The sequence below is a fragment of the Stegodyphus dumicola genome, chromosome 1 (assembly GCF_044657685.1).
Source record: "Stegodyphus dumicola isolate Sdum_Otavi_A_Nest chromosome 1, ASM4465768v1".
Taxonomy (NCBI): Eukaryota; Metazoa; Arthropoda; class Arachnida; order Araneae; family Eresidae; genus Stegodyphus; species Stegodyphus dumicola.
In genome coordinates, this window is record NC_140768.1 from 62,667,312 (window position 1) to 62,693,562 (window position 26,251).

The following is a 26,251-nucleotide window of genomic DNA, read 5'->3' on the forward strand; positions in this document are numbered from 1 at the left end:
ATACATGTGTGCATGTATGTCATATGCACTTCTAATGCTCATGCAATCATTCATTCTTTTAATGTTCTAATGTAACTTGTACAACATAGAGAATCCATCCGCCGAGCTGGCAACCATCCTCATACGGTTCGAGATAGGCCAAGGATCTAATCCGGCGGCATTCTCTTCTGCTTTGTAACAAGATGTTGTTTCACGCAACAGGCCAGTACTACAATGTACATGTACAGGAATTTTGGAGACCCAGTTATATCTATTTCTTATATTTTATCATATACCTGATTGATAAGTTTGCTATATGTGCCGGGTTGTTCATAAGTTTGTTATATTTGCCGTGTTATCTTAATTCGAAAAAATGTATCCTTTTCTATATACAATATATACTCCACCTAACAACGAGTTTGCTGTTTTTAATTTAGAGTTTAAAAACTTGATATTATTTCTCGTAAAATCATTGCCATAGAACTTGCAATGCTAATTTTAGTATTTCTTAATCCTATAACCTCAAATCAGCAAAGATCATTGAGAATTATTAAGAAAAGAAGTAGAATTGGAGTCTTAAGTCGTTCGCAGCCTATTCCCTACTTTGTGGATAATATCAAAGAACAAGCTTTCAGTAGCATAATGAAGACACGCAACATCCATACCCTGTCTAGCCAGATTTTTTCGTGAGAATGGAAGGGGGCATTTTCTCGCCCGGGCAAGGGCGCAAACACATCCCTCCTGAGTGAATTTCTGCTGGAAAGCAGCCAGAAATCCTCCCGCCTTTGCGCCGAGTAAAGAGGTATCGATCTTTGTACCGAAGTGTAAGAAGATGGCAGGGATGTGGTGGATGGAACATCCACCCGGCGCTATGAATTGAGGATCTCGAAACTTGCCCACTATAGCTTGGTGACAGCAACAAAAGGGTATTTAAATAACTGCGTTGACAACCAAACGACTTCATGATGATAATGGTTTATACAAATCATGCTGATGCCATTAATTTTGTGGATTATTCATGAATGAAATAATTTCGGAGGAAACAAAATGAATGTATAAAAATATTTAAGTATTAATCCATTAACTCATGGAGTAAATTTTTAGCTTTCTGTACATATATTTTTAAACTTTCTGATAAAAAATAAAGGTAAATGAAAACTTTAGATGGAATATGTCATTAGCGTTAAACAAGAATCAAGCTTCAAATAACTCTCACGGCAAAATAAACTAACCCTGAAGGTAAAATGTCGTTATTATCTATGATACGCTGGAAAAAAAACTAGGAATGCGTCAGTGAAGTAAACTTGATCTCAGAATAAGTAATATATAGTGATTTTAATCCCGTCACATTACCCCAATCTTACAGGCTATTCACATTTGGATTATGAAAAACGAGAATTAAGGAGAATTAAGGAGCAAGGTTTCTACATATACTTCAAAATGTTGCATTGGCTTATTTTGTTTCTGAATCAAAGGTAATGAGTACACATAATGATGTTTTTAAAGATAAATCAGTTAAATGAAAACATTTTTGAACGGCAGCGGTATATTTCTAGTTATGAACATTATGTAAAGAGAGGTAGGCCACCCAAATGGGATAGTGGGTAGTTACGCTGACTGCTGTGCCGAAGGGCCGGGGTTCAAATCCCGGAGAAGGCACGGATTTTTGTAAATGTGTAGTTTCTGTGCGGCATGGGGGCACTCTAAATATGAAGCAAGCCGAAAATCCTGTCGAGAAGTTGAAGGTAGAGGAAGAGAAGTGGGAGACCCTCGGATCTCTTCCCTCGGAGTGCTCTCCCTCACAACTGGGGGTGAAACTGAGCAAAGTCATGGTGTTCAAGTCTCTTTCTAACTTCAGGTGTAGTCATGCACTCCTTTCCACGGTGAATTTTCGTGGGCTTTTTCTGATGTTACTATCGAACAAGTGAGATACGTCACAACAACAACAAAAAAAGAGATAAAACAGTAAGATATACCTCTATAAAGAGGTAAAACAAACAGTTGCATATAAAATTCATAAAGAGTTAATTTGTGCGTAAAGCTTGCATGCAAACGATTGATGCCCGTCTCTAACTTCGGACTTTCTAACCTCTCAGGAGTATCCAAAATTTCACATGAAAATTGCCTATATTCCGGGTATTTTAAATTTTCCTATTTTAGAAGTATCCCTTTATCCTTTTTTCCCTAATTCATCATTTTCTTTTTTCCAGTACTTTGTGAAAGCACATCATAGGCAAATCTGATTTTCATGCTTCTCCAGGTTAGATTATAAAGCTTGTGAAATGAATGGAAATCGATATAATATATTCATACTTTCTGAAGGATCTCTTTGTGCCAGGATATTTCTACCTTTACAGTCGCAGAAGGCGATCATTTTATTCCTATGTCTGCTATATCGTATTCCTAGTTTACTAGTGTCATTCATTTTTCTAACGCTTGTCCTCTGCATAAATTTAAGCCTAATAGTATAAACCTTTATCACTGCATTTATTCAGTTTTATGTTGTTTCCTGTAATCCTTGCATTTTTGCGTTTTAATTAACACCTACCAGTTCACGTTATTATTATTAAGGCTTCATATTAATTATGAGTAACGTTTTCACTTTTGTTCAGCAGCATCGTTTAGAACATACGTGTATAAAAACTATTCTATTGAATACAAATTGCTCATAAAATTTTCAAAAAGGATTCTTGAATGATAATTCATTTTCATATTGAACTCGCTGATCACAAGTTAACTAGCCAAACATCTCGGTTACTGTTTTAAAACTTTCAATTAGGTTTCATAAATCATTAAAGTAATTTTTATAACAGTAATTTTAAATAATCAGCCAAATGAAACTTTTGATCAAAAATGAAATTTTATAGCATACGAAATTTAAAATCTATAAACTTGACCACGTATCTTATCAAAAATGGCGTTGCGGGCAATTGAAATCTTAAATGGTTCTTAATTATTTTTAGATTGCTTTTAACAACAGAAAAAGGCTCCTAACAATCTTGTACTTAAAATTCTCACCGAGATTATCTGTCTGTCATTTTATTTGTAAGAGTAATGGGTGTATAATTTCAAGATAAGAGAATTTTGTGTAACTGCTTGTCTTCCAAAGAAATACACTGAAACTTGATCATCCACGTAGTCTGCCACGCCAATTCTAAGAGATGACATGAATTCTTGAAGCTGATAAGAATAAGGGAAGCTGAGTAGATAGGTACTAATTTACGAGATTACTCGTGTTATTTGGATTTTTAATAGAATCATGCTTAACTCTATAAGGCCTTTCTCCCGCCTTCTTCACATGCCTTCGTGGTGTAGTGGTCATTACACTTGGCGTGTATTCGTGAGGTCCGTGGTTCGAGTCCCGGCGAGGGCATTCCTCATTTTTAAAATCTCCTGCTACCAAAAAAAAAAAAAAAAAAAAAAAAAAAAAAAAAGTGTATCTACAACTATGTATAAGAGAGTTGATTTAACTTAATGAATATGTACATTACGTTATACAGTTATATGCACATTAAGTTATTCAGTTATATGTACATTAAGTTATTCAGTTATATGTGCATTAAGTACTTAATGAATATGTACATTAAGCACATGTAATTCATTAAGTTAAATCAACTATCTTGGTCTATGGATGCATGTACAAGTTAGGAAAGAATACACTATTCTGGTCTATGAAGAAAGACTACTTGTAAATGGCACTACTTCAAAACTTATTTTGTATGATCGTAGAACATGTAAAATATGTTGACTTGTGCGCCAAGAAGTACGTACTTTGATAAATATACTCACTTGTATTCAACCTTTTCATACTTATTATATAAGAAAGCATATCAGCGTGCCAGTTTTTGTCGTACTTTTCTATTGCGGTGTGCTGCTAGGTAAACGTAAGACAGTGAACTGCAAATGTCCATAGTTTCCGGATAGGAAGTCTAAAAATTATTAATTTTTCCCAATTAGTTATTACTTCCTATTTCCTTAATACTGCTAATAAAGTACTTGGAACAGAGATTATTTGCATGATATTTTTACTTTCTTGCACGAAGTAAAGGAAGTATTGTAATCTCGAAAATTTTCGGATATCATATTTTAACGAAAATATCCATTTTGACCGGTATCGAATTCAATTGAAGGACGTTTTTGCTTGACATCTGTATGTGAGAACAGAATAAAGGTCTCTTTTCCCCTAAACGAATTATAAAACTGATTTAAAATGGATTCAAAAGAGATTTTTTTCATGGCGTCCGTATCTCGCAAACTCAAAGACGAATAGCCTCAGAACGTTGAAATTTTGTATGTGGGACTGCTATAAGATGTAGATGTGCCCCTCTCTTTTTGGTTGCAATTGGCAGCACCAAAAGTATATAAATAAATACTTATACTCTATTACTCGTCTCAGTGAGCTCAAATTCTTTATTCGTATATGTTTGTAAATTGTGCATTTTTTGCTTTAAAAATGTTTAAATCATACTTTTCTTATCTTCTGGTTAAGGTGTTTAGTTAACGTGTATGTTATAGCTGTAGAACTATCAACAATTTAAAAGTTGTTTAAGTGCGGCTACGCCTAATTCTTTTACTATAGCAGCTATATTTGTTTACATTTGAAACAGCAAAATAGTGGATTTGTTGCCAATCTAGAGCAGCGGTCGTCACCCTTAGAACTTTACGAACCACTACATATATAAATTTACATTTGGCGGACCTCTAATATGAATTTAAGTAAATACATTTATACACTAATAATCAACAAACTACACATATTTTGTTCAATTGGAAAATTGCATGAAAAGTACAAAAATTTTACCTTCTTGTACAGAAAGCTTCCCATTTCCAAATCCCCGAAAAGGAACTTCACGAAAAGCAAGAAAAAAGCAATATCAATAAACTGATAGTGTTATGCCGCTAGTTTTTAATTATTCTAAACATAATAATTATCGCTTACTCAGCAATGGCGCCATCGATCAGCAGTTAGACAAAACAAAAACGGAAACTTCCAGCGATGCAATTATAAACAAGAATGCGGATCGTTCTCACATGAAAATACATCAAGTTGCCTATTGACATGGAAAAAACTGTGTTATTAACGACTAAAATAGCATATGTTTGTAATTCAACAAGAAGGAGAATTCCAGTTCGCGCTAATATTGATAACAGCAGCATATCGATGGATGACAACTCTCACTTTCAAATGTCGCTAGTTACACCTGCAAAAGTAGCTAAAGAGTCACTAAATTCAGAAGTTATTTCGCTAAAAGTAGTAGCTAAAATTAAAAAAACTATAATCCATATTCCATAATAGGTTTTTTTACTTGTCATTTTTTAAACCTAATCTTCATAAAAATATAAATGTCCCAATTTTTCTGCGGACCATGAAAACGTTATCACGGACTACCACCGGCTGGCGACCGCTGTTTTAAAGAAACTAACTACGCAACAACAAAGTAACGTCTTCTTTATTATCGCGAATTAAATTATGCTTATTCCTGGAATTATCATTTAGATTATTAAGGTATCCGACTGCGTTCGGAACATCTTTTTTTAAAAATCATTTAAAAAAGAATTTTTTTTCAATATTTTGAAACATCTTCAATAAAAACACATAAAAATTTGTTTTTAAAAGTTTCCACTCAAAATGTTTCAAAAGAAAATTTTAATTTTGGTTTAAAATTTCAAAAAAAAATTAGTTTTTTCAAAAAATCCTCATTAAAATGTTATTGGATATTTTGCTTTGTTTATACATTGCTCTGACTTTTGTTGAGGGTCTGAATTAAGAGTTTTGATGTATTCATATTATCAACTGAAATATTACAAATTGAAACGGTGATATAGAAATTTTTAACAAATTTTTGTTTGTTTAAAAGGGCATAAATTTGCTAAAACTTATTGTATCCAAAAACGCCTAATTCAGGCTCTCAAGCATATTATGATAAAGAGTTATGCCAAATTTTATATGAATTGATCAATAACTGTTTCAGTTATTACTTTTTAAATGCTGAAGTATGTGCAAAAACGTAGTTTCTCAGAAAATGGTTCTAAAGTGCAGAATCGCCCACTTATTTGATTCGCGTTTGTTTGGCGCTTTTTACAAGAGTAAGAAGAATTGGAGTTTTGTCAATTTTCTTTGACTTTTTAAGTTAAAATAGGTCCATGTGTACATGGATCAAGTCAAAAGAGTGCGCAATGCCATTTTTGTGCAATTCTGGGATGTTTTTTTAAATGAAAATAGGTCGATGTCTACATGGATACCGAGTATGTGCAATTCTTAAAAACGCGCCGAGCAGTGGGCGATTCTGCACTTTCCCCATGCAAAGCATATTTTTTTATTTTATACGCTTAACCCCCCCCCCCCAAGTATTTCGATGTCAATTATATGGTTTCCAAATAAATTCGATTTATTAATCATGTTTTCATCTTTAATTTCCTCTGTAGATTTAATTTTTAGTTCTCTCGCTGTATTTATATTTTCAATAATAGTATTTGGTATAGCAGGACGATGCCCATGTAATTTTCGCTTTCGAGTCACACGTTTATTTTTGGCGTTACCCATGTTAAAATTAAAACAAAAATACAGAAAAGAAAAGATAAAATTCGATAACTTGCACAAATTTTAATAAATACAAAACGATGGAATCATAAAGAGAAGTCAATATCAATCATCGAACTGCAAGCACATCGAATACACTACGCTAGAAATAGTAAACAACATTTGATGTTGCCAAACAGTATTTCGGAAATTATAAAAGGTTGAAATGAGGCCAAACATGAAAATACAAGCATTATGAAGATATTACCTAAACCTTTTAGAATTTCGTTTAAATATAAAGAAAACGCATGTAAATTATCCAAATGACAACAACTTCCGGTTGTTTTGACAGCTACCGTCTTGCACTAAAACGGCTATATTAAATGTAATGAAGGCTAACTTTCAAACATTCTTTTTCTGAAAGGGAAAATAAAGCGCTTAAATGAAATGTTCTGCAATTTGATTTAGATGTATGTTTCACTTTCGTACGCTTAGTGAGCTTTTGAAGGATACTTAAAAGACTATTATAGAAATTGCTTTCAGAGATGTAAGCATAATTTGAGAGACATGACATGTTTTGGCTTCAAAATCATGCCAATAAATTACCTTCTTATAATTCAGCATTTTATACCACGGCTTCGAGTATAATGTGCTTGTTCTTTAAAACTTCTTGTAAATAAAGAGGTTTCTTATTTACAAGGAAAGGATTAATTATGAGGAAGATTTGAAGAACTGGCCAATGAATCAATATCACGCCAACTTTGGAAGTATATACCATTTAAGGATTTACTTCAACATCGCAATGGTACAAACGTTCGCTTAAAAATAAACGCGGAGGTTTTCCGAATCTAAGCGAAGCCAACTCGATTAGAATCTTAAAAGCTTCGGCTATATCTCTTAATAATAATAATTTCTTAACTAAGAAATAAACTAAACTAAGTTAATCTTAGTTTTAGTTTATTTCTTAGTCTCTTAAGTTCAAGCCCATGTGTCGGCTTTTACTGTACACTCCAAGACGGAGTTTTGTTAAATATTATTGGAATAATAAAGGGTTAGTTACCCTTCCATCTTGTTGTTTCTTGTTAGACGAACTTAAGCGATTATTCGCTAACTAGTTCTTAAGATTCGTCACTTTCTACAGTAACTGAGAAATACACTAGTTAGAATTCTACATAATATATACTCGTTTTGATATTATGCAAACATTCTATTCTTTTTCTGGGAGCCTTTCGCTTTCAGCATAAACCTAATGACCTTATAATGTGCATTTGAATCAAGGCTTACGTTCTATGGTATATTAAAGAAGCTTTTAATTTAGAATGCATAAATTCTTCAAAGTACAAAAATGTATTCGAAATCAAACACTTATAATGCTTTATTATTATTCATCAGATTACTTATATAATTCCGTTTGGTTCATGTTCCGTGGTCGGAAGCTATCATAGCGGTAGATTCAATCACTCACTCATCCATCACATTACTAACCCTTATTATAATGATTTTATTTCATATTATTAAGTACGTCTGTTACTTACTAATCCTAGAAGCCTCATATTGTTCATAAAATGCATCTGTAAGTGAAAAATGATCGGTAATCTCAAAAAATTCTAAAGCTTAAAATGAAATAAGTTTCCGGAACTCTGTGGGATCTCTGATCAATTTATTTTTGAGTCTCATCGCTTATTCCGAATGCGTTGTATGGAACGAAAAGAAAATTTGAAAGCCAGTGAATATCCAATGAGAGGCAGTCCATTCAACGTCCCAACCAAACTCTTTCAGACATTCATACAACTCTCTCTATCTAAATGAAATTTGCTTTACCCCTTTCGTTCTATTTACTTCGCATCCTTTCCCGTGCCTTAATAAAACGAGATTGAAGAGCGTGGCTGGGAATTTGCTGCGAATGATGGCACGAAGGAGGAGCTTAGGAAAGCCCGTAAGTGACATTCCAGAAATGTTTGCTAACTTGGCAAACGTGCTAATCACGTTTTTTCCTTGGCTCTGTCTTCCTATTCCTTGTCGAGATGTAAAGAGTCTCTAGGTCATTTCCTGCCAAGATGAATAAGACTTCTCTGTAAGATTTGAATTTTAAGTGTTGACAAATCTTTTATGCTTTAAAGTGACAATTTGTACACCTAGTAGCAAATTATCTTCATACTCTTAATTTTATGCAATTCTACAAGATGTCTGGTCATTTCTCCGCGAGGCCAAAAGCTTGTCAGTTGTAAGAGTGGAAGAAGACAGCTTATTTTCGTAATGTTAACAATCGACACTACTGCATTAAATACAGTAAGATGCTGACATAACGAAACTTGAGTCCTTAACAATGTACGAAACTATAGCGATCAAAGTAGGAAAACGAACCGAATGAACAACGTCTGTAGAATAGCATTTTCACTGAAAACAGTTTTTTTTTTTTTTTTTTTTTTTTTTTTTTTTTCAGAAGTCGAGTTTCATTTAGGATTTAAAACCATGAAGAGTTTGCTTGAACTAACTGCTGATTGCTAATATCGCAGAAATTATTTGTAATTTACGGACAATTATTTATTTACAAAAAGATATCCACCATTGGGACATTTGAATGTCTCATGCTCGCGCAGACTTTTTGAAATTCTTTCAGACTTAAAATCTTTTCTAAATTTATAGTATTAATTAATCCAGAGGTATAACAGCTTTTAAACCGTTCTATACAAAAGAAAATCTCACCAGTCATGCAAAGATACACGTAGCATTTTATTCTTAATTTAAGCCTTGGCTAACCTAGGTTATTTGAATATGTCAAAGCACTCGAGGGCTGACTACCCATTCGGAAGGACTGATTGACCCATTCGGAAGGATGGATTCGGAAGGACTTATAAGGTATTGTCTCCCTCCTTTCTGTATACCTTCGTGGTGTAGCGGTAGCAAACTCGGTGCGTATTTGAGAGGTTCAGGTTCGAGTTCCGGAGACGGCATTGCTCATTTTTTATTTCTCCCGCATAAAAAAATACCTAATGTGTGTACTGTGGAGATACCAAATACACCAGAAACACCAAATATAGTTAAAAGCTTTTAAAAAAAGAAATTTTGCGATTAGAATTAGAGTTTAAATTAATTAAAATTAGGCAGAAAGACAGAGTTTTCGGTGCACAAAACTTCTGGCCTCACTCGGCAAAAAGACGCGGAAGTTGGTACACAAACTGACTTAACTCACTATGCTACTAAGTTTCAAATGTAAACAAATCGCAGCGTCATTAGAGTTAGTGGAACTTAAACAACTTTTAAATTGTTGATAATTCTACAACTATTCTATGCAGATTAACTAAAGGCATAAAAATCTTAAACGGAACATAACAACAATATAATTCGATCACGTTTAAGGCAAAAATGCACAATTTACCAACATATAAGAATAATAAACTTCTCTCACCGAGCCACCGAGCCGGGTAACAGAGTAGGTATATATATATATATATATATATATAAAAGTAAAAAAGCAAATTTAAATTCTAAAAAAAAGGAAAAAACCCAAAATAATTTAAAATATTTTTTAAAAAAATGTGCAAACATGTAAAAGATTTAATTCTTGAACTAATCTACAATATCATTTAAATTCAGAAGCATAAGCAAATCAAGTGCATAATCTATCCATGAAAATAAATCTACTAATTTAATAAATTAAAATTAAATTAAATAATTTAAAAAATTCATATGTGAATGACCGGAGAGTAGGCAGGAGACAGACTTATCAAGGGGAAGTTGCCTCCAAACCTAACTCTCCAATCATTCAATTCGTGTTTCGTCATTCATGCAGGCAAGGGTAAAAGTCAAAACCAAAAGTAATTCCAATAAAGTGGTACCCTTAGAAATTAACATTTAAGTATTAACATTTAAGAATTAAAGTTCAAAAAGGAAAATACTAATGAAGTCTTTTAAATAACAAGCAAGTAAAGTCAAGAATTAAACTTTTTCTTAAAAAATTAAATTTTTTAAAAATTAATTTTTTATAAAATAATAAAAAAATAATAATAAAATCTAGAAACCAATGTATTTTAGAAATCCTTGTCTACAGAAACTTCCCCTACACGAATATGCATATCAATAAAAAGAAACTATAAAAGAACTATACATAATCCATATAAACCAATAAGAAACAAAAAGAATTAATTACAATTTTTAAAAAACAAATATATATTTAAAAATATAATTTCATATTTAGAAAATACTTAGATACTACATAAAATTTTTTTTAAAAAAAAGATACTTAAAACAAGTAAATAGTAAGTTTTAATTCTAACTTACCTACTATATGAGTGTTGGGGTCTGCAAAAGTGTTGTGAAAGAGAAGTAAGTGTGTTCTTCAAATTATATAGATGGCGCTTATATATATATATTTATATACGTTTGGTGTGGCCGATTGCAACCAAAAGGGGTGCACATCAATATGTTACAGAAGTCCCATGTGCAAAATTTCAAAGCACTGAGGCTAGTCGTTTTTGAGTTATGCATTTTAAATCCATTTCACAATCCGTTTAGTGAAAAGAATTCTTTTATTCTGTCCATCACGCAAAAACATCGTTCAAACGGAGTCGAGAGCAGTCAGAATGGATATTTTCGCTGAAATACGATGCTTAAATTTTCCCCCAATTACAATATTTTCTTTACTTCGTAAAAGGAAGTAAAAAAGAAAGCAATGGAATTGCATTTCAGAAAATTCTGAGGTCTTAAGTAACGGGACGCCATGTAAAGCAGTGTAATAAACGATTTACGCAATATTATTACACGAAAATATTAGATGTAAAATCTAAATAAAACCTCGCTATGTGTTTTATGAAATGTAATGTAAGGAAACGTACACATTTTTATGTAGTAAATTTGAAATTTTTCTATGTTGCTCTGAATTTAATACTTCCCTTCTTAAATGGCCCTGTAAATTTAAGACAAAAGGATAAGTATAATAAATGCTTAAAAATTAAATATATAGTATTTTTGAAAGACGAATGAGTTAACTCGTGGTTTACTTTCACTTTTTTTTTTTTGACTGAAGATCTTTTGTCGTCATTTCTTTAGCATATTTTACCTAAATTATAATTGAATAGAGTAAATTTTAATGAATCTCTAGATATTGCGACTGTTTAAGTTGAAACTATTTTGTATTCTTGTACTAATGGATTATCAAAACGGCAGTTCTTGTGAATACCTGGATCGGAAAAGATAGTATACAGTATATTCACAATGTGTCGTGCTATAGGCACGTTTTCCGTGACAATATTAATTCTTCGAATTTTCTGGGGTTTCAGTTATGCTTATTTACAGATAAAAAGCTTCTGAGAATTTTGGCTGTTACTTATTTAAATCACGAACACAGAAAATAACAAATATTAAAGAAAGAAGAATGTTTACTATTAGAGTTCAGTGTCTTTAAATATCACTATATGTTTATAATAAATGATTTAGATTTATTCGCAGTACCTGTCATTCTACAGTTAAGTAATGAAGAATCTATATGTATATTCTTCGTATTGTGAAAAAACCTGTGGCACATAGAGCCACAAAATTTAATTAACATTTTATGGAAATTAACGAAATTTTTAATTTAAAAATTCAGCGACATGAAAGCTTCCTGTTGCCATTAGGCAAAGGATTTGCCATTTCCCATTTAATCAGAAATCTCAGCGATATATAGAAGTTGTTGATGAGATAAAGAAGAGCCTTGATGTTGCCACTCAGCAAAATGGAATAAATTTGTCTTTCGAATTTAATCAGCAAGTTCAGAGATTTAAAAGACCTATATTGCCCAAATTAAAATATTTCTATCTTCTACGCTGCAGTTACGTTCTTTAAAGTGTAAGATAATATTTAATTTTTCTTTTAAATTTATTCTGTTATTAAGCTGATATTGTTTGCAATATTCCAAGATTTCTGACTGTTCTATCTCTTTTTAAGCTCTTTAATCTTTAGTCTCTTGAAACTGAATCTTAGTCCAGATCTTTAGTGGTCCTACGTCCAAACCTTTAGTGGTCTTATTTTCTCAGCTACTGATGAAATTTCAGGATGATTTAGAAAAAAAAAAAAAAAAAAAAAAAAAAAAAAAAACCTGGAAAAAATAGTGTAAAATGCATAATTGAAAATCACGTCATCTATGAACATTTTATCATGATAAAATAATTAAAAATAATATTTGATTTATTTGAAACTATCTTCTAACATTATAAATGATGAAATTTATTTCGCCAGCTTTTGCAGTAGAACAAAAGTACCCACTATAGTTATTTTGCAACATTTTAGAAGTCTAGACACTGAATTCTCAATTATCTCGGCTAATTAATTTCACGAGTATGCGCGCGAATTTAAGAATATGGATAATACAAAAATGGGTGATGGAACTGATGTAAGGTTACTGTAAAAAATGGCATTTTCAGAGATTAATAATAATAATTATTATATACAAAATAATAATTAATAATAATTATTATTATATCCAAAAATATATAAATTCTTTTTCATTGAAAACGTTTATTCATTTCCTTTTCTTTCTTCTCCTTTTTACTTCCTTGTACGAAATAAAAAGGAAGTATTGTAATGGCGAAAAACTTCAGGCATCATATTTCAACGAAAATTTCCATTTTGACCGCTATCGAATGTAATTTAACGATACTTTTGCGTGATATCCGTACGTAAGAACAGAATATAGGACTTTCTCCCCCCAAAAAAATTATAAAACTGATTTACACCGAATTCTGAAGAGAAATTTTCGTGGTGTCTGTGCGTACGTACGTATCTCGCATAATTCAAAAACAAGTTGTCTCAGAATGTTGAAATTTTGTATATAGGATTGCTGTGGCACGTAGGTGTGCACCTCGTATTTTGGTTGCAATCGGCCGCACCAAAAGTATATAAATATATGTATATATATCCACTCTGTTATTTGGCTCAGTAATTCTCAGTTTCTTTATTCTTATATGTTTGTAGATTGGGACTTTTTGCTTTAAAAATTATTGAATTATGTTGTTCTTATTTTACAGTTAAGGTTTTTATACCTTTCGTAAATCTGCATGCGATATTTTTTGAATTATTAACAATTTAAAAGTTATTTAAGTGCCGCTAAGCCCAATTATTTTTGCAATGGCGGCAATGTTTGCTTACATTTGAAAAAGCAGAATAGTATATTTGTTGCCAATCTAGAGAAACTAAGCTTCGCAACAACAAAGATAATAATTTCTTTTATTATTGTGAATTAAATTATGCTTATTCTGGAGTTTACTTGAGAAAATAAGTGTTTAAAATTTACATCATAATTTTCAGTAGAGATAGTTTGAGTTTTTATATATTTTTTGCCTTGTTGCTAAGGGAAAACTGAGTTAATTGATTGAGAAATACTGTTTCTTTTTTTTTAGTCCAAAGGGGCTTAGTCCCTGAAGGATTATTGTTTTCGTTTTGCGATTTTGCGTTGAATCACTATAAACGGCGAATCACTTTTCAAACTGTTGCCACCAAATGTTAGAATCCTGCTGAATAATCTGCATAAATGTATATATATATTTCGTATTGAGATAAAACAACGGTATATAGACCCATCGAATTTTGAATGACGTAATTCTCCTACGAATATGAGCATATGGAAGACCAAATTTGTAATATGTAATTTATTTTATTATCGATTTCATATTTTGTAAAACTTTAATGAATTTTTGAGTAACAAACTCAATGATTCAAAAGCGAGCAATAGCAACACTCTACGGGGAGGGGACCTTTTATCTCCAACGCGCGGAACTGTGTATCGGAAATTCTAAAGATATACTCATTTTAAAATTATTTTGCGACATTGCTATTGAACTGAATTTTATGGTTTAAGTACAAAGAAAATGATATTTAATAAATAAGATAACACACAAAAAGTTAAAAAAATGCCCCTTTGATGGTAATTCAAAATCTGAAACCTTTCAGATTTTTTTTGTTTTTGTAAGTTCACTTTAATTATTTAATTATTTGTTTATTTATTTATTTTATTTATTTATTTATTGCTTAATTTCTTTTATACATCGTTCTAGATTTATATTTGAATAGAATATATGGCAACGATCGGATAATTCTTAAGATGAAATAAATTTTGTGCATTCTGAGTTGGAAAAATGAATGACATTTAACGCTGTTAAGTGAACCTATTGCCAGAGTGTCGCTATGGTAAACAGATATAGTGAATTTTAAAGAGTGCATTTATTCTATTGTGGTTTATGCGCTATCGACGAAATAAATTTAATTCAATCCAATAAGTTTAAATGAAATGCAAGAAAAAATGCGTTAATATTCTGTACAAGGAAGTCATGTGGTGTACACATCAGATTTTATTCTTTTAAGTTCATGCTGACATTATTTGAGATAATATCCCAACACAACACGAGTTCTGATATCATTAAATTCGAACGCAGTTTATTCACTGAAATAAACTAACAGCTCATTTATACCATTTCAGAGACCAGCATGGCTACTCTTGATGTTTCATCTTCATCTTCGTTATGCTCATCGCGCTCTTTTATTGATTTCTCTTGTGTCATAGAATCAAGGATGGATTGGTGTGATAAACTCTTTATACCTTCGTCCTTTCTATCTTCATCATCCATTGACTTTTCTGTGTTTCTTTCAAAGCTTTGAACCCTCAAGTGCAGTTTTAACAAGCCTTGATGTTTTTATTTTATTATCGGCAGACTCTTTGTACTCTATGGTCGTCATTTCATAGTCCTAAATTAAATAGATTATTTTACTCCGAATCTTGTAATGGAATTTATTGGCTCATGAACCTTACCAATTTTCTAAACAGTTACAAATTCTTTAACTCTTTAAATACCAATTATAGAAAGTTCTTGAGGAATGATGCATGTGTACTTTGCCTAACTTATGTGTAATTCGCATGAACATAGATTATGTGCAATTTGACTATGATTATATGCAATATGCAGGAATGATGCATGTGTAATTTGCATGAACGGATAATCGGGAACTCAGTGTAAAACGATTTTTTCTATCTCTTGAAAAAAAGGAAGGTAGAAACCTCCCAAAATGTGGAAAATTCCCTAAATGTGTCTCAGCGCATATCATCGTAAGTTTCTCCTTTTATATCCGAACAAGAAATAATGAACCTGGCAGCTCTCTAATTGTGGTCCTGTACGATTTTGACCACGATTTTCCCTTTGCACGTTTTACATGATCGTACAAAACGGAAAAACGTATGTACTTCTGTAGCGTACTTGAAAAGCTTTAAAACGTTTAAAAGAATAACTAAAAAAATTAAAAGATTAGCTAACACTTTTAAAAAACTTTAAAAATTAATTAAAATAACTGAGAACATGAGGTGATGCATTGTGATGACAGTGTATCAGGTTCAATGTTCCGTCTTACTTTCTTTGGGAACATGCAAGGACTTGACTCGGAACAGGGAGCTTACTAAAGCTATGTTCAATAAATGTGGGAAGTAGACAGGATACACAGGAAGGGTATACAAAACCCTTTATTTTTCACTCTTTACAATAATTTCCGTACTTCGGAATACAGAGACCAACTACTTGTGGTCTGAACGTAAGAATATAAAAATATAACTAAACTCTAACTTAAATTTGGAATAATAAACGTGGAAGATTGGCCTTATATTAACAGGAAGCCGTATGTAGTACAGAGAACTGTTAACACTACAATACGTTTAAAATTATCACGAGGATTAAACCTCTGGCCTGGAAGGCAACCAGCAACCGAGTAAACTTCTAAGGCAAGCGGCCTGCTTCGACTAACTCCTTCCTCTCTCTCGCTTGGCAAAAAGCCACAACTTAAGCACTTGGCGTTCGCCAGACAATTTTGCATAAATAAGTTAACGCTTTTAATTCTGGCCGGAAGTAGAAAATAAGAAGTGATAGTAAAGATTTAAAATAAAATAAACGTTAGTAAAACTTAAGATCCTTACAAGTGAAGTACTGAAATGCGAGTTAAATTAATTTAAAATTTTTGACGAGGTTATTACGTAACTACACTTACTGTTTTTAAAGCCAATTTCTTTTGCTATTAAGTACTCTTTTTCCGCTGTTTAATATTTTAAACAAATAATATAATAAAGTAAATGAATAAGCATCACATTTATCAAAACTAATTTTATTGTTGATTTTAATTAATGGATAGCGATGATTAAAATTCCTACTGATTTGAGTTTTCCTAATATTTCTTTCAAACATTTCCTTTATTGCATATGCTTTCATGTTCATTAAGAGAGGGAGTAAAAATAAATTCTGAGAATGCAAAGTTTAAAATGAACCCATCTTTTATTAGACTTCGTATTCCATAAAACCTTTCATTTACTTTCATAATATATTCCATATATACATTAATAAAACATTGTTTTCAGAATATTCTTTCCTATGCAATCTCAAAACTAAATATACAAAGCCTGTTCGTTTCATTGAAATGGGGGATGTTTTTTTTAAATGATCTAGACATAAAATTAAAAACCCCAAACTCATTTAAACCTTGACCTCGGAATTCTGCTGTATGAATGGCTGTTTTCGAAAGGTCAAGCGTCGACGTCGAACAGTAATTAGTATCATTTTTTGAGTAGGGGTAACCGATGCATCTCGTCTGTTGACGTCAAACTTGTCAAATTTCTTAAATATTGCGGTCCATTGAGCGGGCTTATTTCTATTCGTCAGTAAAGAATCCTTTGTACTTTTTCAATTTACGTTTAAAGACAGATATGTGAGCTTTACTTACATATTTGCGGGCAAGAATCAATACCTAGAATGGATGTGGGTTTGTCTGGAGTGCTATGATGGATGAAGAATTAATTGTCAATAAATGCTTTGTGGACGCATGGCAGCTACGTAAATGTTAGGAGCCTCTGGAGTACGCTATATTTCTTTTCCTCATTGCATCATTATGTATGAATTTAGGACATAAAAATAGGGTATAAGGTTGCTAGGTTGGAGGAAGCATTACACTAGGTACATTAAATTTTAATTTTATGGAAGATACATAAAATCGACTAGGTTATAGATACGTAAAATCGACTAGGTTATAGATACATAAAATCTACTAGGTTATTAGATACATAAAATCTACTAGGTTTTAGATATACTAGTTTGGAGTAGGTTACTAGGTAGGGATAGTGCTGGAGTACAAGGTTTGAAGTAGGAATTTCTTTCAGTCATTATTTGTTATCTCACGCATTCTTATTGTTATAAGTATCGAAAATTTTGAGTTAGAAATTGGAAGGACATAAGACATTTTATTCTTAGTTCATATAATATGTATTTTCTGCCTTTTGTGTATTTTAAAACAGAAACTGCATATTAATTTTTCTTTCTTTGTTTTATTTCCGTAATCATTTTGTGGTTCAAAGAGTTTCTTGCTATAAGTAGCTTTCTTTCCGTTTTAAAAATCGTAAGACAAAACTCCATAGTCCATATTTGTTAATTTAAATGAAAAGTCTCTGAACCGGTGTTTATTTGTAAGTCTTTATTCAAATATGCAATTCGTCGTGTATAGTATTATATTTAAACTGAAACCATATGCTAGATATCCTCGTGTATAACTCGTTAGTTGATGCTGGATGTTAACGGCATGAAATTGTAACTTCGCACAACTGTGCTTTAATTTGTTGGTATTATTAACTCAGTTTCTCATTCAATGCAGGCCCACCAGCGGCCGAGCGGTAAAGTCGCTGAACACTGGTAGTTCGGTATGAGGTTCGAATCCCGCGAACGGGCTGGCTGCATGGGTGTTTTCGTGGTTTTCCCCATGTGTAACGTGTATACGAGCCAGTTTCCCTTAGAAAGTCCTCCACGAAAGGCATCCCTCCTCTTAGGTAGATAGCCCTAGTGTGCTTTGCTATAATTAAATACCCCACACCACACCACCTCATTCAATGCAGTTCAAAACAATTTTCAATCGAATTAAGATCAGATGTCTATGCAAGTCAGTGTATTCTCAAAACTGATCAAAAAAAAAATGTTCTGGAAGGTTTTATATTTTTAGAGTCGCCCAAGAGGGTTTTTTACGCTATCGCTGAATTCTCAGTCTACCAGTCTGTTGTCGCAATCACTCATACTAACCTAATTTTTTGCTTTTTAACTTTATTATTAAGCATCAGTTTCTTCGCACATACATTACATATAATTCAACAGCAAAATTACAAAATTTGCAAGTATACGTTTGGAGTTACCAATGCAGCGTAAAGTCTTGGCATAACATGTGTTTGTTTTATTTTAGGCTTTTCTCTGTTCATTATATTAATGTTCAGTTTTCTTACTAAGATGGTTTTACAAAACATTTTTCGTTTTTTTATAACTAACCTTTTGTGAGTTAACTTTATTTAATAAAAAGCACTTTCTTGGCGCTCACGCCACATAAAATTCGATTCAACAGCAAAATCACAAAATATCCAAAAACAACATATCTTTAAAACTTCCTATAGACAGTCTTGAGCGCTGGAAGTATTTTTTTTTTCATATACATTGTTGCTACTGCTCGCTTTGAAATCGTTGAGTTTGTAAATAAAAAATTAGTCAAAATTTTACAAAATATGAAGTAGAACTTAAAACACTCGAATTTCAAAATTTGGGCTTTCAGGTGCCCATGTTAGGGTGGGGGGACTGCATTATTCAAAATTTAATAGCTTTAGATACCTTTGCTTTCTCACAGTGCAAGAAACATACATACATTCATGCCGATTCTTTATTATTTAATTTCTTTAAAGGTGATACAAGGGGATAATATTTCGTGGCAAAATTTTGAAAAGTGATACGCCGTTTGGTACGAGACTACCGTCCCTTTTGGGCTAGTAATCAGTGTATTACTCTTGCCACCTGGTAGGATGCGTTTTTACCCTGAAAGTTGAAATCAATATCTGAGAACATACGAATTGCTAATAGAAGCATTTTTCTATCTCGTAATTAGTACACTGAACAACATTCATTTATCATTCGTTCTCCATTTAACCCACTGTTGTTGCTTCTAACCATCACGACTTGAAAAGACTTATCAACTAGGAAGGTGAATGGCCAAGGGTTTGTAAGCGTCTAGCTTTGTGTTGATCACCATGCAGGTTACAGTATGATTTCTATCACAGTTTTGAAGGAGAACGAATCTGAGATCTGCTAACCCTTCTATCTCTCTGTTACTAGTTTTTCGGGAGGACTTTTAGCTATACTATATTTCATGTGGCGATATGCCACAAAGACATTAAGCATTTATTACCCTCTCCTGGATTGGAACCCATGAGTAAGGCTATGGCAGCTAACTTTCCTGCCTCCATAACACCATTTCATCCATTGCAGGAATTATGATGCAACCCCAGCTGTAAAGACAGTAAGTGTATCTTATTAACCTTCTTCGAATGTGTCATCTTGTTCGTACTGTACAAATATAGTAATATTTCACCCTTGTAGATGACTTTAGATTGATTGTCTTTGAAGCACTGATTATTTAGTATATTTGGGACAGGTGCTATATTTTGAAATGGAATTCAATATTTAAGGTATAATCGTGCCTAGTATAACGAACGTGACCCTTTCTAAGCGCTATATGGAACGAAGTGTTATATAGGTTGCAATGAGAATAATTTTAAACCGTTCATGGAATTAACCCCAAAATTATGAAACATAGCAAAATGTTTCAGAGAATACGATGCGAATTCAATTATTAATTAGTTACGAAAAATATTTTAATGCATTACGTATTTACTCGGTATGCATTCAGTGTTTCAGTTCAGCTTAATCTGAGTCTTTTAGATCTTCTATTAGAGAGGAAGTGATTAGCTGTTTCTGATCTTCTTACAACTCTAGCTTCAAGATTCTTGCAAATGAACCTTTCGCTTTTTTTAGTCCCTGAAGCCCTGAAGTCCCTGAAGGGGCTTAGTCCCTGAAGGATTATTGTTTTCGTTTTGCGATTTTGCGTTGAATCACTATAAACGGCGAATCACTTTTCAAACTGTTGCCACCAAATGTTAGAATCCTGCTGAAAAATCTGCATAAATGTATATATATTTCTCGCATTGTGATAAAACAACGGTACATAGAGCCATCGAATTTTGAATGACGTAATCCTCCTACAAATATGGGCATGTGGAAGACCAAATTTGAAATTTGGAATTTGTTTTATGATCGATTTCATATTTTGTAAAACTTTAAAGAATTTTCGAGTAACAAACTCAATGATTTAAAATCGAGCAATAGCAGCAATCTACGGGGAACAAAATACCTTTTTATCTCCAGCGCTGCGGAACTGTGTATCGGAAATTCTGAAGATATGCTCATTTTAAAATTATTTTGTGACATTGCTACTGAACTTAATTTTATGGTTTAAGTTCAAAGAACATGATATTTAATAAATAAAAGTAACACACAAAACGTTAAAAAACGCCCCTTTGGATGTAATTTAAAATCAGAAACATTTCAGATTTTTTTGAACTTTTTTAATTTTTAACAATTCAAGAAAATACCTAAATTGATTTGCTTCTCCCTCTTCTTTAGAATGAGCTAAAGTAGCACATATCATTGTCATAAAGCATATCAATCTACTGCTCATCTTAATTTGATTATTATTTCGCTGCTTTGTTATGATGTGAATTTCTTCCGTATAAATTCTTTTTAATTAAGTACATTTTATACTGTCTGCGATTTTTGTCTGAATATCCTTAACGAGTCAAATCTTCGATCCTTCAGTTTAAATTTACGCCTCGGAACTAGAAAAGCCACAGGGTGCCAGTTCTAGCAAGCAGAGTACAGTGAAGCTCTTTTCTATAAAAAGTGTTTGTTTGCGACTGATACTTTATATTTAAGCGACCATTTTCTAGTCTTTCACAGTCTTTCGCAACAAATGTTCTCTTTCAAAAACTTCAAATGTCATGATAAAACGGCTCTTTGGCTGCTTCACTTTATATAAGGTATTTCTCCCTTCTTGGCATGCCTTCATGGTTTGGTAGTTAGCAGGCTGGACGCGTATTTCAGAGATCCGCGGTTCGATTCCCGGCAAAAGCGTTGCTATTTTTCAATCTCTCTTGTTTTCCAAAAACATTCTAATGTCTCTACAACCTAAAGGAACAAATTCTTGATGTTTAGTCCTCTTCATATAGAATAAATTAATATTTTTATTGCAATTCTAGGCAATACTTGGTATCCACCATTTCGAAGTTTGTCTTTCGTATCAATGCATCAGCAACATGTCAAACCTTCGCTTGTTATGATAACTGTTGCCATGAATCCGGATATTCAAGTTCAAAACTTACCAGTCTAAGCATTTCACATATTGTGTAACTGTTGAAATAGAAGCGTAAATAGAAATAGACTTTTGGAAGGGATACTGACCAGATTCAATTTAGATAAGTTTTCAAAAAATTTAACGAGCCTTAATTCATTTTGATTAGCTGCATATATAGTATATGGCAGTGTATTGCATCTGCATGTGCTTCTCAAGGAACAATTAATTTTAATGCGTTTATCAAAGTACAGCTTTCCTATTTCATTCGATGAATTTTTAACTATGAAACTATTTGGTAACTTAAATGCAATTTTATTTTTTTAATTTTTCTTTTCTTATTCCATAGAACACTATTTACTTAATTTCGTTAAAGTAATTCGTATTGAAAAGAACATGTATCAATAAGAAATAATACAGATCAATAACCAAAGCCTATAAAGATTTAGAATATTTGTTTTGAATAAAGGCTGTGGTTTTTTTCAGACTTACAATTTCTATTTTACTTTCACCGTTAGCAATCATACTTTTCGTAAATTTAACGACTAGATATGCGAGGCCGAGATTACGAAAAGAATGCTGCACGAACTGTGGCGAAAGAATGTTGAATGAATGCAAACACTTCCTTTCAAAGATCTCTTCTGCGAAGAATTTCTATTGATCGGTGCAAGAAGCTAAGCTTTAGAGGAATTAAAATTCAATTCTTTTGAAATCGATATAAAGCTCCTCTAAGATGTATTTTTAGAAAATTTCTTTAAATTAAAAAATAGTTGCTGACTTTTATCTTCAATTCTAACTTCAGAATTTGTTTGACAAAAATAGAGACAAAAGAGAAAGTTACAATTTATATTCGTGTTTTAAACTCATGTAAAAGGAAAATTCCTAGACATTAATGGCTTAACCTAAAATCAAGGGATTTTAATTTCTGCAGGAAAAATAATTCAATTATATATCCAACAGCAGTCAATTATCAATTTTCATTACTCTTCTTTTCATTCCACATCCTTAAAAAACTCCTGCTTTACTTTTTAATATGCTTTCGCAAGGGCGATACTAATGCAGAAACAATATGATATACTTTTAGAAGGCAAGCCTTCTAAAGCGAAATGAGATCGATTTTAACAACTGTCTGATCATTGCTGTCATCTGCATCGACTGCAAACCAATATTAATTTCCATAATTTTTCACGAAATAATTGATATCTGTGTTTTGATAGTAACCAAATGCATAACATTTAATGATACAAACCCAAAACCTTATTACTATGTTGCCATTGCTTTTGCTTTCACGTTCAAAGCCTCTATGTTTTGCAGAATATTGGCAAGGCTCCTAAACATTCGTCATAATTTTAAATATCAATAACTTTCATTAATGTATGGATAAAATGTCAGCTCGATAATTTATCCTGTGAACCCCTGCAAAGAATCTTGTTTCAAGTTACAACGCAAGTGATTGCATAGGACACATTAGTGCTTCACGACCGTGTTATAAATTTGTTTGCCAAATGTTTCTTGATATTTTGCAAATTCAAAAATTACGAACTTTCGGCAAGAACTAAATGAAATTAAATTTTTATATATCATTAGTTCTTTTGTAAGTTCAATAAAATTTTTCTAATATTGATAAATAAAAAATCGCGAAACGTTTTTCTCCCTTAGTCGAATTGTATCACACGGTTCATTTCAGATTTAGAGAATATTTGGAAAATACTATGAACATAGTTTTTATGAAATTTTTTATCTGAAAATTTTAAGCATACGATTTGGAATGAAATTTTGATATTTATTATTAGCCCTCTAAATTTATTTTTCACTTTATTTACTATCTGTAACGAATAGTTCATGTAATAAACAACAATTCGCAGTTGTTGCTTTTATCGTCAAATCTCGAGAACAAAATAGAAATTCTCAAATTCTGGAGGATTTTTATAACACCACTGAGAAATTACAGTTTTTTGAACATTAGGCGAAGATCCAGCCCTTCTAGGATTTATCTTGGAGGAACAAAAGGCGTCTGCTTGCATCGAAGGAGCACGTCCGTTCCCTTCCACGTCTGGAAGTCATCTGCATCTCTACGCTGCGCTACGCTGGTGTCAGATGACGTCACACCTCTGGGTATTTGATGATTTCCTACATATATGTATAAGAAAAATAAAGGATATGTAAAGGATTAAATTAGCAACGTAAATTTCCCTTCTCTATTCTAAAAATAGTAACCTCTCTCTCCACTGCGTCATTTCGAGACTATTCTATGTCATATGATTCTGAAGTAATTATAATGATGTAAATGGAACTAAACTAGCCAATAGTAATTTTAGAGCAATATTAACTGTCCAAAGAGAGGTGCTAGTACACGTCCAGATGAACAATAGTTACCATAGAACATATGGTCGCATTCCACTCTGAGAGGCAGAAAAGAGGAGTATTAGAATTCCAACTTGACCTTACAAAAGTGTTGGGAAAACAAATGAACGAGGTCAAAAGTTACGTAATAAGTTTAGTAAAAAACTCCACAAAGAGTGCACAAAACGGATAAAACATTAAGTGTGGCTTTCGAATGTTAATTCTAACTCGAACTTTGATGGCAAACACTCAAATGCACATCTTTGGTTCGCAAGGTCTCAACCTTGCAAACGATTGCAACAAATTAATTTTCTAATCAAGGGTTGAATATTATTAACTAAAACACAAGGTAGGTTTGACACTACCAAGGTAGCAGTTTTTTTTTCCCCTTCGCCATCTTCTGTTCTCTTCTGCTGAACTTACTGTCCTGCGCTCGTTCTACTTGAAGCGCCCTCCTATGGGACACGAAGTTCTGACAGCCGGAACACAGCATGAACTTTTCATTCTACTCTCGGCATACAGCGGAAGTTGGAGTTTGTTGATAATATTCAGCCCTTGATTAGATAACTAACTTGTTGCAATCGTTTGCTAGACCTTGCGAACCAAATTGCATTTGAGTTCTTGCCATTAAAGTCTGAGCTCGAATTAACATTCTAACGCCAAGTTTTCGGTTTTATTCGTTTTGTGCACTCTCTGTGGAGTTTTTCACTAACCTGATTGCTCAACTTTTGACATTGTTCATTCGCACTCCCAACATTGTGTAAGTTCAAGTTGGAATTCTAATATTCCTTATTTCTGCCTCTCAGAGTGAAATGTCACCCTATGTTCTATGGTAATTATTGCTCACCTGTACGAGTACTATAAATCCTCTTAATTTGTAAAAACAATTTAGAATCACCCTGTATACATATATAAATCCGGGATTTACTTAAAGAGCAAATGAATGAATGGAACGATGGTTAGATTTCAATGCGGGTTTTATAGTTTTAAAAAGCTTGCTATTTGAAAAGGATATGCTTGATGGTTTCACTATCAAAGTAATCATTGTGAATCGTTTTTAAAATCTAGCTTCGAACCACTGATCATTATCATTCAACGTTTGTTCTTATTGCAATTCATAAGTAGGTTTTAAATAACCAGACTGAAATTTTAAAATCTAACAGATGGGCAAAAATTTAAATATTCATAAGAGCTTGATCACAAAAAAAATTGGAATCTTTCACTGTGTTTTATCATCTGTTCTCTTTAAGAATATGCAAGTACATTCTTGTTTTTCTAGAAGGCTTTTGAATATAAAATAATATCCAAGGAGATGCATGTAACTGTTCTTTGACCTACTCCAAAAAATGACGTCATCTACATACTTTCAGGATCCTTGATTCAGTGAGAATTTTAATGGAACTTGAAACTGAGAGAAATTTTATGGATTTAAGCAAAGTTTTCAGATTTTATTTGAGCTGCAAAGAACTCCAGCTTTTATTAGAACCTCTTATAAAATGCCCTGTGACTTTCAAAGGCTTGCTGCGGAATAACATTAATTTGTTTCCGATTTCCTTGGATTCATTACTCTCTTCTGTTGTACCTTTGATCAAACTCACAGAGAAGTTAAATTTTAGTTTATGTGTTTATGCTTGAGTTCGATGCATTTTAAATGCCATAAGGTATTTTCTCCCTCCTCCCAGCATGCCTTTGTGGTGTAACGGTAGCACACTCGGCGCGTATTCGAGAGGTCCAGGTTCAAGTCATTGCACATTTTTGCTGCTGCTATAAAAAAACACAAGGGATCTATCTACAAATGGCGCCCGAAGTTAAAAAAAGATGGTGGATAATTATTCGTCACTACCAGCATTAGGCGATAAGGCATTAGTCCGGCATTAATCCCGTAATCCCCATTCACCTTTTAAATTGGGGGAGTATGTAAGGTATTTTCTCCCCTCTTCTAACATGCCTTCTAGAGGTGTAATGTTAGCAGACTCGCCGCGGATTCGAGAAGTACAGGTTCGATTCCCGGCGAACACATAGCACATTTTTCACGTCTCCTGCTATATATATATATATTAAAAAACAAGGGCTCTACAAATGCCTCCTGAAGTAATAAAAAGATGGTGAATAATAATTCGTGACCACCGGCATTAGGCGACTGTATTCCCTAATCCCATGTCACTCTTTAAATTGGGAATGGGGAGTATATAAGGTATT

The 26,251-nt window shown here is 32.6% G+C and overlaps 1 protein-coding gene across 5 annotated transcripts in view; it reads left to right on the forward strand.

Moving 5' to 3' along the window:
* The window catches only part of LOC118203999 (anoctamin-4), a 475,106-nt gene that overhangs the window by 215,457 nt on the left and 233,398 nt on the right, over nucleotides 1–26,251 (forward strand). The window lies entirely within an intron of this gene.